Consider the following 14,377-nt stretch of genomic DNA (forward strand, 5'->3'; position numbering starts at 1 on the left):
GCCTCTGGAAAAATTGAGTAAAAATGCTGAAGTGTACAAAACAGGTGGGTCAACCATGATGCAGAAACTGACAAAGCTCTTCCAGTCCATGTGGAATGAAGGGAAGGATGCACAACAGTTTAAAATATTCCAGCATAGTTCACATCTACAAGAGGAAAGGCAACCGTAAGTCTTGATAATCACTATGGTATTTCAGTCCTGTCCATCGCCTTCAGGGGAGCCGGTTGGCCGAGCGGACAGCACGCTGGACTTGTGATCCTGTCAAAATTGGGCGACTTTCGCTACTTTTTATGCCAAAATTGGGCTACTTTCGCTACTTTTTAGGGCAAAATTGGGCTACTTTTGCTACTTTGTAGCCCAAAATTGGGCTACTTTAGCTACTTTGTAGCCCAAAATTGGGTTACTTTCGCTACTTTGTAGACCAAAATTGGGCTACTTTCGCTACTTTTTAGCCGAAAATTGGGCTACTTTCGCTACTTTTTAGCCCAAAATTGGGCTACTTTTGCTACTTTTTAGGCCAAAATTGGGCTACTTTTGCTACTTTTTAGGCCAAATTGGGCTATTTTTGCTACTTTTTAGGCCAAAATTGGGCTATTTTCGCTACTTTTTAGGCCAAAATTGGGCTACTTTTTAGGCCAAAATTGGGCTACTTTTGCTACTTTTTAGGCCAAAATTGGGCTATTTTCGCTGCTTTGTAGCTCAAAATTTGGCTACTTTCGCTTCTTCATAGCCCAAAATTGGTCTACTTTCGCTACTTTGTAGCCCAAAATTGGGCTACTTTTAGCCCAAAATTGGGCGACTTTCGCTACTTTTTATGCCAAAATTGGGCTACTTTCGCTACTTTTTAGGGCAAAATTGGGCTACTTTTGCTACTTTGTAGCCCAAAATTGGGCTACTTTAGCTACTTTGTAGCCCAAAATTGGGTTACTTTCGCTACTTTGTAGACCAAAATTGGGCTACTTTCGCTACTTTTTAGCCCAAAATTGGGCTACTTTCGCTACTTTTTAGCCCAAAATTGGGCTACTTTTGCTACTTTTTAGGCCAAAATTGGGCTACTTTTTAGGCCAAAATTGGGCTATTTTTGCTACTTTTTAGGCCAAAATTGGGCTATTTTCGCTACTTTTTAGGCCAAAATTGGGCTACTTTCGCTACTTTTAGGCCAAAATTGGGCTACTTTTGCTACTTTTTAGGCCAAAATTGGGCTATTTTCGCTACTTTGTAGCTCAAAATTGGGCTACTTTCGCTTCTTCATAGCCCAAAATTGGTCTACTTTCGCTACTTTGTAGCCCAAAATTGGGCTACTTTTAGCCCAAAATTGGGCTACTTTTGCTACTTTGTAGCCATAAATTGGGCTGCTTTTGCTACTTTGTAGCCCAAAATTGGGCTACTTTCGCTACTTTCTAGGCCAAAATTGGGCTACTTTTGCTACTTTTTAGGAAAAAATGGGCTACTTTCGCTACTTTTTAGGGCAAAATTGGGCTACTTTTGCTACTTTTTAGGCCAAAATTGGGCTACTTTTGCTACTTTTTAGGCCAAAATTGGGCTACTTTTGCCTGCTTTTTAGGCCAAAATTGGGCTACTTTCGCTACTTTTTAGCCCAAATTGGGCTACTTTTGCTACTTTGTAGCCCAAAATTGGGCTACTTTCGCTACTTTTTAGCCCAAAATTGGGCTACTTATGCTACTTTGTAGCCCAAAATTGGGTCCAAAATTGGAAGCCCAAAAAAGTTTCTTTTCACTACTTTGTTTCTACTTTCGCTACTACTTTTTCGCTACTTTTCGCCCACTTTCGCTACTTTGTAGCCCAAAATTGGCCTACTTTCGCTACTTTGTAGCCCAAAATTGGCCTGCTTTCGCTACTTTGTTGCCCAAAATTGGCCTACTTTCGCTACTTTGTAGCCCAAAATTGGGCTACTTTCGCTACTTTGTAGCCCAAAATTGGGCTTCTTTCGCTACTTTGTAGCCCAAAAAAAGTTTCTTTTCGCTACTTTGTTTCTACTTTCGCTACTACTACTACTTTTCGTTTCTTTTTGCCCACTTTCGCTACTTTGTAGCCCAAAATTGGGCTACTTTCGCTACTTTGTAGCCCAAAATTGGGCTACTTTTGCTACTTTGTAGCTCAAAATTGGGCTACTTTTGCTACTTTTGAGGCCAAAATTGGGCTACTTTCGCTACTTTTTAGGCCAAAATTGGGCTACTTTCGCTACTTTTTAGGCTAAAATTGGGCTACTTTGGCTACTTTTAGGAAAAAAATGAGCTACTATTTAGGTCAAAAAATGAGCTACTTTCGCTACTTTTTAGGTCAAAATTGGGCTACTTTTTAGGCCAAAATTGGGCTACTTTCGCTACTTTTTAGGCCAAAATTGTGCTATTTTTGCTACTTTTTAGGCCAAAATTGGGCTACTTTTTGGCCAAAATTGGGCTACTTTTGCTACTTTTTAGGCCAAAATTGGGCTACTTTTTAGGCCAAAATTGGGCTACTTTTTAGGCCAAAATAGGGCTACTTTCGCTACTTTTTAGGACAAAATTGGGCTATCGCTACTTTTTAGGCCAAAATTGGGCTACTTTCGCTACTTTGTAGCCCAAAATTGGGCTACTTTGTAGCTCAAAATTGGGCTACTTTCGCTACTTTGTAGCCCAAAATTGGGCTACTTTCTAGGCGAAAATTGGGCTACTTTCGCTACTTTTTAGGCCAAAATTGGGCTACTTTCGCTACTTTTTAGGCTAAAATTGGGCTACTTTGGCTACTTTTTAGGAAAAAAAATGAGCTACTTTTTAGGTCAAAAAATGAGCTACTTTTGCTACTTTTTAAGTCAAAATTGGGCTACTTTTTAGGCCAAAATTGGGCTACTTTCGCTACTTTTTAGGCCAAAATTGGGCTACTTTCCCTACTTTTTAGGCCAAAATTGGGCTACTTTCCCTACTTTTTAGGCCAAAATTGGGCTACTTTCGCTACTTTTTAGGCCAAAATTGGGCTACTTTCGCTACTTTGTAGCCCAATATTGGGCTACTTTCGCTACTTTGTAGCCCAAAATTGGGCTACTTACGCTACTTTGTAGCCCAAAATTGGAAGCCCAAAAAAGTTTCTTTTCGCTGCTTTGTTTCTACTTTCGCTACTACTACTACTTTTCGCCCACTTTCGCTACTTTGTAGCCCAAAATTGGGCTACTTTCGCTACTTTGTAGCCCAAAATTGGGCTAGTTTCGCTACTTTGTAGCCCAAAATTGGGCTACTTTCGCAACTTTGTAGCCCAAAATTGGCCTACTTTTGCTACTTTGTAGCCCCAAATTGGGCTATTTTCGCTACTTTGTAGCCCAAAATTGGCCTACTTTCGCTACTTTGTAGCCCAAAATTGGCCTACTTTCACTACTTTGTAGCCCAAAAAAGTTTCTTTTCGCTACTTTGTTTCTACTTTCGCTACTACTACTACTTTTCGTTTCTTTTTGCCCACTTTCGCTACTTTGTAGCCCAAAATAGGGCTACTTTCGCTACTTTGTAGCCCAAAATTGGGCTACTTTCGCTACTTTGTAGCCCAAAATTGAGCTACTTTCTAGGCCAAAATCGGGCTACTTTCTAGGCCAAAATTAGGCTACTTTCGCTACTTTTTAGCCTAAAATTGGGCTACTTTCGCTACTTTTTAGGCTAAAATTGGGCTACTTTCGCTACGTTTTAGGAAAAAAATGAGCTACTTTTCAGGTCAAAAAATGAGCTACTTTTTAGGTCAAAAAATGAGCTACTTTCGCTACTTTTAGGTCAAAATTGGGCTACTTTTGCTACTTTTTAGGCCAAAATTGGGCTACTTTCACTATTTTTAGGCCAAAATTGGGCTACTTTTTAGGCCAAAATTAGGCTACTTTTGCTACTTTTTAGGCCAAAATTGGGATATTTCCACTACTTTTTAGGCCAAAATTGGGCTACTTTCGCTACTTTTTAGGCCAAAATTGGGCTACTTTTTAGGCCAAAATAGGGCTACTTTCGCTACTTTTTAGGCCAAAATTGGGCTACTTTCGCTAATTTTTAGGCCAAAATTGGGCTACTTTTTAGGCCAAAATTGGGCGACTTTCACTACTTTTTATGCCAAAATTGGGCTACTTTCGCTACTTTTTAGGCCAAAATTGGGCTTCTTTCGCTACTTTGTAGCCCAAAATTGGGCTACTTTCGCTACTTTGTAGCCCAAAATTGGGCTACTTTTGCTACTTTTTAGGGCAAAAATTGGGCTACTTTCGCTACTTTATAGCCCAAAATTGGGCTACTTTCGCTACTCTGTAGCCCAAAATTGAGCTACTTTCGCTACTTTGTAGCCCAAAATTGGGCTACTTTCGCCACTTTGTAGCCTAAAATTGGGCTACTTTCGCTACTTTGTAGCCCAAAATTGGGCTACTTTTGCTACTTTGTAGCCCAAAATTGGGCTACTTTTTAGGCTAAAATTGGACTATTTTCGCTACTTTTTAGGCCAAAATTGGGCTACTTTTGCTACTTTTTAGGCTAAAATTGGGCTACTTTTGCTACTTTTTAGGCCAAAATTGGGCTACTTTCGCTACTTTTAGGCCAAAATTGGGCTATTTTCGCTACTTTTTAGACCAAAATTGGGCTACTTTCCCTACTTTTTAGGCCAAAATTGGGCTATTTTCGCTACTTTTTAGGCCAAAATTGGGCTACTTTTGCTAATTTTAGGCCAAAATTGGGCTACTTTCGCTACTTTTTAGGCCAAAATTGTGCTACTTTCGCTACTTTTAGGCCAAAATTGGGCTACTTTCGCTACTTTTTAGGGCAAAATTGGGCTACTTTCGCTACTTTTTAGGGCAAAATTGGGCTACTTTTGCTACTTTTTAGGACAAAATTGGGCTACTTTTTAGGCCAAAATTGAGCTACTTTCGCTACTTTTTAGGGCAAAATTGGGCTACTTTTGCTACTTTGTAGCCCAAAATTGGGCTACTTTTGCTACTTTGTAGCCCAAAATTGGGCTACTTTCGCTACTTTGTAGCCAAAAATTGGGCTACTTTCGCTACTTTTAGGCCAAAATTGGGCTACTTTTTAGGCCAAAATTGGGCTACTTTCGCTACTTTTTAGGCCAAAATAGAGCTACTTTCGCCACTTTTTAGGCCAAAATTGGGCTACTTTTGCTACTTTTTAGGCCAAAATTGGGCTACTTATGCTACTTTTTAGGCCAAAATTGGGATACTTTCGCTACTTTTAGGCCAAAATTGGGCTATTTTCGCTACTTTTTGGGCCAAAATTGGGCTACTTTCGCTACTTTGTAGCCCAAAATTGCACTACTTTCGCTACTTTTTAGGGCAAAATTGGGCTACTTTCGCTACTTTTTACGGCAAAATTGGGCTACTTTCGCTACTTTTAAGGGCAAAAATTGGGCTACTTTCGCTACTTTTTAGGCCAAAATTGGGCTACTTTCGCTACTTTTTAGGCCAAAATAGGGCTACTTTTGCCACTTTTTAGGCCAAAATTGGGCTACTTTTGCTACTTTTTAGGCCAAAATTGGGCTACTTTCGCTAATTTTAGGCCAAAATTGGGCTACTTTCGTTACTTTTTAGGGCAAAATTGGGATACTTTTTAGGGCAAAATTGGGCTATTTTTTAGGCCAAAATTGGGCTACTTTCGCTAATTTTAGGCCAAAATTGGGCTACTTTCGCTACTTTTAGGCCAAAATTGGGCTGCTTTCGTTACTTTTTAGGCCAAAAATTGAGCTACTTTCGCTACTTTTTAGGCCAAAATAGGGCTACTTTTGCCACTTTTTAGGCCAAAATTGGGCTACTTTTGCTACTTTTTAGGCCAAAATTGGGCTACTTTTGCTACTTTTTAGGCCAAAATTGGGCTACTTTCGCTACTTTTAGGCCAAAGTTGGGCTATTTTCGCTACTTTTTGGGCAAAAATTCGGCTACTTTCGCTACTTTTTAGGTAAAAATTTGGCTATTTTCGCTACTTTTTAGGCCAAAATTGGGCTATTTTCGCTACTTTTTAGGCCAAAATTGTGCTACTTTGGCTAATTTTAGGCCGAAATTGGGCTACTTTCGCTACTTTTTAGGCCAAAATTGGGCTACTTTCGCTACTTTTAGGCCAAAATTGGGCTACTTTTTAGGGCAAAATTGGGCTACTTTCGCTACTTTTTAGGGCAAAATTGGGCTACCTTCGCTACTTTTTAGGCCAAAAATGGGCTACTTTCGCTACTTTTTAGGGCAAAATTGGGCTACTTTCGCTACTTTTTAGGCCAAAATTGGGCTACTTTCGCTACTTTTAGGCCAAAATTGGGCTATTTTCGCTACTTTTTAGGCCAAAATTGGGCTACTTTCGCTAATTTTTAGGGCAAAATTGGGCTACTTTCGCTACTTTTTAGGGCAAAATTGGGCTACTTTCGCTACTTTTTAGGGCAAAATTGGGCTACTTTCGCTACTTTTTAGGGCAAAATTGGGTTACCTTCGCTACTTTTTAGGGCAAAATTGGGCTACTTTTGCTACTTTTTAGGCCAAAATTGGGCTACTTTCGCTACTTTTTAGGCCAAAATTGGGCTACTTTCGCTACTTTTAGGCCAAAATTGGGGTATTTTCGCTACTTTTTAGGCCAAAATTGGGGAATTTTCGCTACTTTTTAGGCCAAAATTGGGCTACTTTTGCTACTTTTTAGGCCAAAATTGGGCTGCTTTCGCTACTTTTTAGGCCAAAATTGGGCTACTTTCGCTACTTTTAGGCCAAAATTGGGGAATTTTCGCTACTTTTTAGGGCAAAATTGGGCTACTTTTGCTACTTTTTAGCCCAAAATTGCACTACTTTCGCTACTTTTTAGGGCAAAATTGGCTACTTTTTAGGGCAAAATTGGGCTACTTTCGCTACTATTTAGGGCAAAAATTGGGCTACTTTCGCTACTTTCTAGCCCAAAATTGGGCTACTTTCGCTACTTTTAGGCCAAAATTGGGCTACTTTCGCTAATTTTTAGGCCAAAATTGGGCTACTTTCGCTACTTTTTAGGCCAAAATAGGGCTACTTTCGCCACTTTTTAGGCCAAAATTAGGCTACTTTTGCTACTTTTTAGGCCAAAATTGGGCTACTTTCGCTACTTTTTAGGCCAAAATTGGGCTATTTTCGCTACTTTTTAGGCCAAAATTGGGCTATTTTCGCTACTTTTTAGGCCAAAATTGGGCTACTTTCGCTAATTTTAGGCCAAAATTGGGTTACTTTTTAGTCCAAAATTGGGCTACTTTATAGGCCAAAATTGGGCTACTTTTGCTACTTTTTAGACCAAAATTGGGCTACTTTCGCTACTTTGTAGCCCAAAATTGCGCTACTTTTTTGGGCAAAATTGGGCTACTTTGTAGCCCAAAATTGGGCTACTTTCGCTACTTTGTAGCCCAAATTGGGCCAATTTCGCTACTTTGTAGCCCAAAATTGGGCTACTTTCGCTACTTTGTAGCCCAAAATTGGGCTACTTTCGCTACTTTGTAGCCCAAAATTGGGCTACTTTCGCTACTTTGTAGCCCAAAATTACGCTACTTTTTTGGGCAAAATTGGGCTACTTTTGCTACTTTGTAGCCCAAAATTGGGCTACTTTCGCTACTTTGTAGCCCAAAATTGGGCTACTTTTGCTGCTTTGTAACCCAAAATTGGGCTACTTTCGCTACTTTGTAGCCCAAAATTGGGCTACTTTCGCTACTTTGTAGCCCAAAATTGGGCTACTTTTGCTACTTTGTAGCCCAAAATTGGGCTACTTTCGCTACTTTTTAGGGCAAAATTGGGCTACTTTCGCTACTTTTTAGGGCAAAATTGGGCTACTTTCGCTACTTTTTAGGGAAAATTGGGCTACCTTCGCTACTTTTTAGGGCAAAATTGGGCTACTTTTGCTACTTTTTAGGCCAAAATTGGGCTAATTTTGCTACTTTGTAGCCCAAAATTGCACTACTTTCGCTACTTTTTAGGGCAAAATTGGGCTACTTTTGCTACTTTTTAGGCCAAAATTGGGCTACTTTCGCTACTATTTAGGGCAAAAATTGGGCTACTTTCGCTACTTTGCAGCCCAAAATTGGGCTACTTTAGCTACTTTTAGGCCAAAATTGGGCTACTTTCGCTAATTTTTAGGCCAAAATTGGGCTACTTTCGCTACTTTTTAGGCCAAAATAGGGCTACTTTCGCCACTTTTTAGGCCAAAATTGGGCTACTTTTGCTACTTTTTAGGCCAAAATTCGGCTACTTTCGCTACTTTTTAGGCCAAAATTGGGCTACTTTCGCTACTTTTAGGCCAAAATTCGGCTATTTTCGCTACTTTTTAGGCCAAAATTGGGCTATTTTCGCTACTTTTTAGGCCAAAATTGGGCTATTTTCGCTACTTTTTAGGCCAAAATTGGGCTATTTTCGCTACTTTTTAGGCCAAAATTGGGCTACTTTCGCTAATTTTAGGCCAAAATTGGGTTACTTTTTAGTCCAAAATTGGGCTACTTTCGCTACTTTATAGGCCAAAATTGGGCTACTTTTGCTACTTTTTAGACCAAAATTGGGCTACTTTTGCTACTTTGTAGCCCAAAATTGCGCTACTTTTTAGGGCAAAATTGGGCTACTTTTGCTACTTTGTAGCCCAAAATTGGGCTACTTTTGCTACTTTGTAGCCCAAAATTAGGCTACTTTTGCTGCTTTGTAACCCAAAATTGGGCTACTTTCGCTACTTTTAGGCCAAAATTGGGCTACTTTCGCTACTTTGTAGGCCAAAATAGGGCTACTTTCGCTACTTTTTAGGCCAAAATAGGGCTACTTTCGCTACTTTTTAGGCCAAAATTGGGCTACTTTTGCTACTTTTTAGGCCAAAACTGGGCTACTTTCGCTACTTTTTAGGCCAAAATTGGGCTACTTTTGCTACTTTTTAGGCCAAAATTGGGCTACTTTCGCTACTTTTTAGGGCAAAATTGCACTACTTTCGCTACTTTTTAGGGCAAAATTGGGCTACTTTCGCTACTTTTTAGGGCAAAATTGGGCTACTTTCGCTACTTTTTAGGGCAAAAATTGTGCTACTTTCGCTACTTTGTAGCCCAAAATTGGGCTACTTTCGCTACTTTTAGGCCAAAATTGGGCTACTTTCGCTAATTTTTAGGCCAAAATTGGGCTACTTTTGCTACTTTTTAGGCCAAAATAGGGCTACTTTTGCTACTTTTTAGGCCAAAATTGGGCTACTTTCGCTACTTTTTAGGCCAAAATTGGGCTACTTTCGCTACTTTTAGGCCAAAATTGGGCTATTTTCGCTACTTTTAGGCCAAAATTGGGCTATTTTCGCTACTTTTTAGGAAAAATTGGGCTACTTTTGCTACTTTTTAGGCCAAAATTGGGCTACTTTCGCTACTTTTTAGGCCAAAATTGGGCTACTTTCGCTACTTTTAGGCCAAAATTGGGGTATTTTCGCTACTTTTTAGGCCAAAATTGGGGAATTTTCGCTACTTTTTAGGCCAAAATTGGGCTATTTTCGCTACTTTTTAGGCCAAAATTGGGCTACTTTCGCTAATTTTAGGCCAAAATTGGGCTACTTTTTAGGCCAAAATTGGGCTACTTTCGCTACTTTTAGGCAAAATTGGGCTACTTTCGCTAATTTTAGGCCAAAATTGGGTTACTTTTTAGTCCAAAATTGGGCTACTTTCGCTACTTTATAGGCCAAAATTGGGCTACTTTTGCTACTTTTTAGACCAAAATTGGGCTACTTTCGCTACTTTGTAGCCCAAAATTGCGCTACTTTTTAGGGCAAAATTGGGCTACTTTTGCTACTTTGTAGCCCAAAATTGGGCTACTTTCGCTACTTTGTAGCCCAAAATTAGGCTACTTTTGCTGCTTTGTAACCCAAAATTGGGCTACTTTCGCTACTTTTAGGCCAAAATTGGGCTACTTTCGCTACTTTTTAGGCCAAAATTGGGCTACTTTCGCTACTTTTTAGGCCAAAATAGGGCTACTTTCGCTACTTTTTAGGCCAAAATTGGGCTACTTTTGCTACTTTTTAGGCCAAAACTGGGCTACTTTCGCTACTTTTTAGGCCAAAATTGGGCTACTTTTGCTACTTTTTAGGCCAAAATTGGGCTACTTTCGCTACTTTTTAGGGCAAAATTGCACTACTTTCGCTACTTTTTAGGGCAAAATTGGGCTACTTTCGCTACTTTTTAGGGCAAAATTGGGCTACTTTCGCTACTTTTTAGGGCAAAAATTGTGCTACTTTCGCTACTTTGTAGCCCAAAATTGGGCTACTTTCGCTACTTTTAGGCCAAAATTGGGCTACTTTCGCTAATTTTTAGGCCAAAATTGGGCTACTTTTCCTACTTTTTAGGCCAAAATAGGGCTACTTTTGCTACTTTTTAGGCCAAAATTGGGCTACTTTCGCTACTTTTTAGGCCAAAATTGGGCTACTTTCGCTACTTTTAGGCCAAAATTGGGCTATTTTCGCTACTTTTAGGCCAAAATTGGGCTATTTTCGCTACTTTTTAGGCCAAAATTGGGCTACTTTTGCTACTTTTTAGGCCAAAATTGGGCTACTTTCGCTACTTTTTAGGCCAAAATTGGGCTACTTTCGCTACTTTTAGGCCAAAATTGGGGTATTTTCGCTACTTTTTAGGCCAAAATTGGGGAATTTTCGCTACTTATTAGGCCAAAATTGGGCTATTTTCGCTACTTTTTAGGCCAAAATTGGGCTACTTTCGCTAATTTTAGGCCAAAATTGGGCTACTTTTTAGGCCAAAATTGGGCTACTTTCGCTACTTTTAGGCCAAAATTGGGCTACTTTCGCTAATTTTAGGCCAAAATTGGGTTACTTTTTAGTCCAAAATTGGGCTACTTTCGCTACTTTATAGGCCAAAATTGGGCTACTTTTGCTACTTTTTAGACCAAAATTGGGCTACTTTCGCTACTTTGTAGCCCAAAATTGCGCTACTTTTTAGGGCAAAATTGGGCTACTTTTGCTACTTTGTAGCCCAAAATTGGGCTACTTTCGCTACTTTGTAGCCCAAAATTAGGCTACTTTTGCTGCTTTGTAACCCAAAATTGGGCTACTTTCGCTACTTTTTGGCCAAAATTGGGCTACTTTCGCTACTTTTTAGGCCAAAATTGGGCTACTTTCGCTACTTTTTAGGCCAAAATAGGGCTACTTTCGCTACTTTTTAGGCCAAAATTGGGCTACTTTTGCTACTTTTTAGGCCAAAACTGGGCTACTTTCGCTACTTTTTAGGCCAAAATTGGGCTACTGTTGCTACTTTTTAGGCCAAAATTGGGCTACTTTCGCTACTTTTTAGGGCAAAATTGCACTACTTTCGCTACTTTTTAGGGCAAAATTGGGCTACTTTCGCTACTTTTTAGGGCAAAATTGGGCTACTTTCGCTACTTTTTAGGGCAAAAATTGTGCTACTTTCGCTACTTTGTAGCCCAAAATTGGGCTACTTTCGCTACTTTTAGGCCAAAATTGGGCTACTTTCGCTAATTTTTAGGCCAAAATTGGGCTACTTTTGCTACTTTTTAGGCCAAAATAGGGCTACTTTTGCTACTTTTTAGGCCAAAATTGGGCTACTTTCGCTACTTTTTAGGCCAAAATTGGGCTACTTTCGCTACTTTTAGGCCAAAATTGGGCTATTTTCGCTACTTTTAGGCCAAAATTGGGCTATTTTCGCTACTTTTTAGGCCAAAATTGGGCTACTTTTGCTACTTTTTAGGCCAAAATTGGGCTACTTTCGCTACTTTTTAGGCCAAAATTGGGCTACTTTCGCTACTTTTAGGCCAAAATTGGGGTATTTTCGCTACTTTTTAGGCCAAAATTGGGGAATTTTCGCTACTTTTTTGGCCAAAATTGGGCTATTTTCGCTACTTTTTAGGCCAAAATTGGGCTACTTTCGCTAATTTTAGGCCAAAATTGGGCTACTTTTTAGGCCAAAATTGGGCTACTTTCGCTACTTTTAGGCCAAAATTGGGCTACTTTCGCTACTTTTTAGGGCAAAATTATGCTACTTTCGCTACTTTGTAGCCCAAAATTGGGCTACTTTCGCTACTTTGTAGCCCAAAATTGGGCTACTTTCGCTACTTTGTAGCCCAAAATTGGGCTACTTTCGCTACTTTATAGCCCAAAATTGGGCTACTTTCGCTACTTTGTAGCCCAAAATTGGGCTACTTTCGCTACTTTGTAGCCCAAAATTGCGCTACTTTCGCTACTTTGTAGCCCAAAATTGCGCTACTTTCGCTACTTTTTAGGGCAAAATTGGGCTACTTTGTAGCCCAAAATTGGGCTACTTTCGCTACTTTGTAGCCCAAAATTGGGCTTCTTTCGCTACCTTGTAGCCCAAAATTGCGCTACTTTCGCTACTTTTTAGGGCAAAATTGGGCTACTTTTGCTACTTTGTAGCCCAAAATTGGGCTACTTTCGCTACTTTGTATCCCAAAATTGGGCTACTTTCGCTACTTTGTAGCCCAAATTGGGCTAATTTCGCTACTTTGTAGCCCAAAATTGGGCTACTTTCACTACTTTGTAGCCCAAAATTGGGCTACTTTCGCTACTTTATAGCCCAAAATTGGGCTACTTTCGCTACTTTGTAGCCCAAAATTGGGCTACTTTCGCTACTTTGTAGCCCAAAATTGCGCTACTTTCGCTACTTTGTAGCCCAAAATTGCGCTACTTTCGCTACTTTTTAGGGCAAAATTGGGCTACTTTCGCTACTTTGTAGCCCAAAATTGGGCTACTTTTGCTACTTTGTAGCCCAAATTGGGCTAATTTCGCTACTTTGTAGCCCAAAATTGGGCTACTTTCGCTACTTTGTAGCCCAAAATTGGGCTACTTTCGCTACTTTGAAGCCCAAAATTGGGCTACTTTCGCTACTTTGTAGCCCAAAATTGGGCTACTTTCGCTACCTTGTAGCCCAAAATTGCGCTACTTTCGCTACTTTTTAGGGCAAAATTGGGCTACTTTTGCTACTTTGTAGCCCAAAATTGGGCTACTTTCGCTACTTTGTAGCCCAAAATTGGGCTACTTTCGCTACTTTGTTGCCCAAAATTGGGCTACTTTTGCTGCTTTGTAACCCAAAATTGGGCTACTTTCGCTACTTTGAAGCCCAAAATTGGGCTACTTTCGCTACTTTGTAGCCTAAAATTGGGCTACTTTCGCTACTTTGTAGCCCAAAATTGGGCTACTTTCGCTACTTTGTACCCTAAAATTGGGCTACTTTTGCTACTTTGTAGCCCAAAATTGGTCTACTTTGTAGCCCAATTTTGGGCTACAAAGTAGCGAAAGTAGCCCAATTTTGGGCTACAAAGTAGCGAAAGTAGCCCAATTTTAGGGTACAAAGTAGCGAAAGTAGCCCAATTTTGGGCTACAAAGTAGCGAAAGTAGCCCAATTTTTGCGCTAAAAAGTAGCGAAAGTAGCCCAATTTTGCCCTAAAAAGTAGCGAAAGTAGCCCAATTTTGCCCTAAAAAGTAGCGAAAGTAGCGCAATTTGGGCTACAAAGTAGCGAAAGTAGCGCAATTTGGGGCTACAAAGTAGCAAAAGTAGCCCAATTTTGGCCTTAAAAGTAGAGAAAGTAGTCAAATTTTGTCCTAAAAAGTAGCGAAAGTAGCCCAATTTGCCCTAAAAAGTAGCGAAAGTAGCCCAATTTTGCCCTAAAAAGTAGCGAAAATAGCCCAATTTTGGCCTAAAAGTTGCGAAAGTAGCCCAATTTTGGCCAAAAAAGTAGCGAAAGTAGCCCAATTTTGGCCTAAAAGTAGCGAAAGTAGCCCAATTTTGGCCTAAAAAGTAGCGAAAGTAGCCCAATTTTGGCCTGAACAGTAGCGAAAGTAGTCCTATTTTGGCCTAAAAAGTAGAGAAAGTAGCCAAATTTTTGTCTAAAAAGTAGCAAAAGTAGGCTAATTTTAGCCTATAAAGTAGCAAAAGTAGCCCAATTTTGCCCTAAAAAGTAGCGAAAGTAGCCCAATTTTGCCCTAAAAAGTAGCGAAAGTAGCCCAATTTTGGCCTAAAAAGTAGCAAAAGTAGCCCAATTTTGCCCTAAAAAGTAGCGAAAGTAGCCCAATTTTGCCCTAAAAAGTAGCGAAAGTAGCCCAATTTTGGCCTAAAAAGTAGCGAAAGTAGCCCAATTTTGGTCTAGAAAGTAGCGAAAATAGCCCAATTTTGGCCTAAAAGTAGCGAAAGTAGCTTAATTTTGGCATAAAAGTAGCGAAAGTAGCCAAATTTTTGCCTAAAAAGTAGCAAAAGTAGCCCAATTTTGGCCTAAAAAGTAGCTAAAGTAGCCCTATTTTGGCCTAAAAAGTAGCGAAAGTAGCCCAATTTTGGCCTAAAAAGTAGCGAAAGTAGCCCAATTTTGGCCTAAAAGTAGCGAAAGTAGCCCAATTTTGGCCTAAAAAGTAGCGAAAGTAGCCCAGTTTTGGCCTAAAAAGTAGCAAAA

The sequence above is a fragment of the Procambarus clarkii genome, chromosome 1, assembly GCF_040958095.1.
Source record: "Procambarus clarkii isolate CNS0578487 chromosome 1, FALCON_Pclarkii_2.0, whole genome shotgun sequence".
In the NCBI taxonomy this organism is placed as follows: domain Eukaryota; kingdom Metazoa; phylum Arthropoda; class Malacostraca; order Decapoda; family Cambaridae; genus Procambarus; species Procambarus clarkii.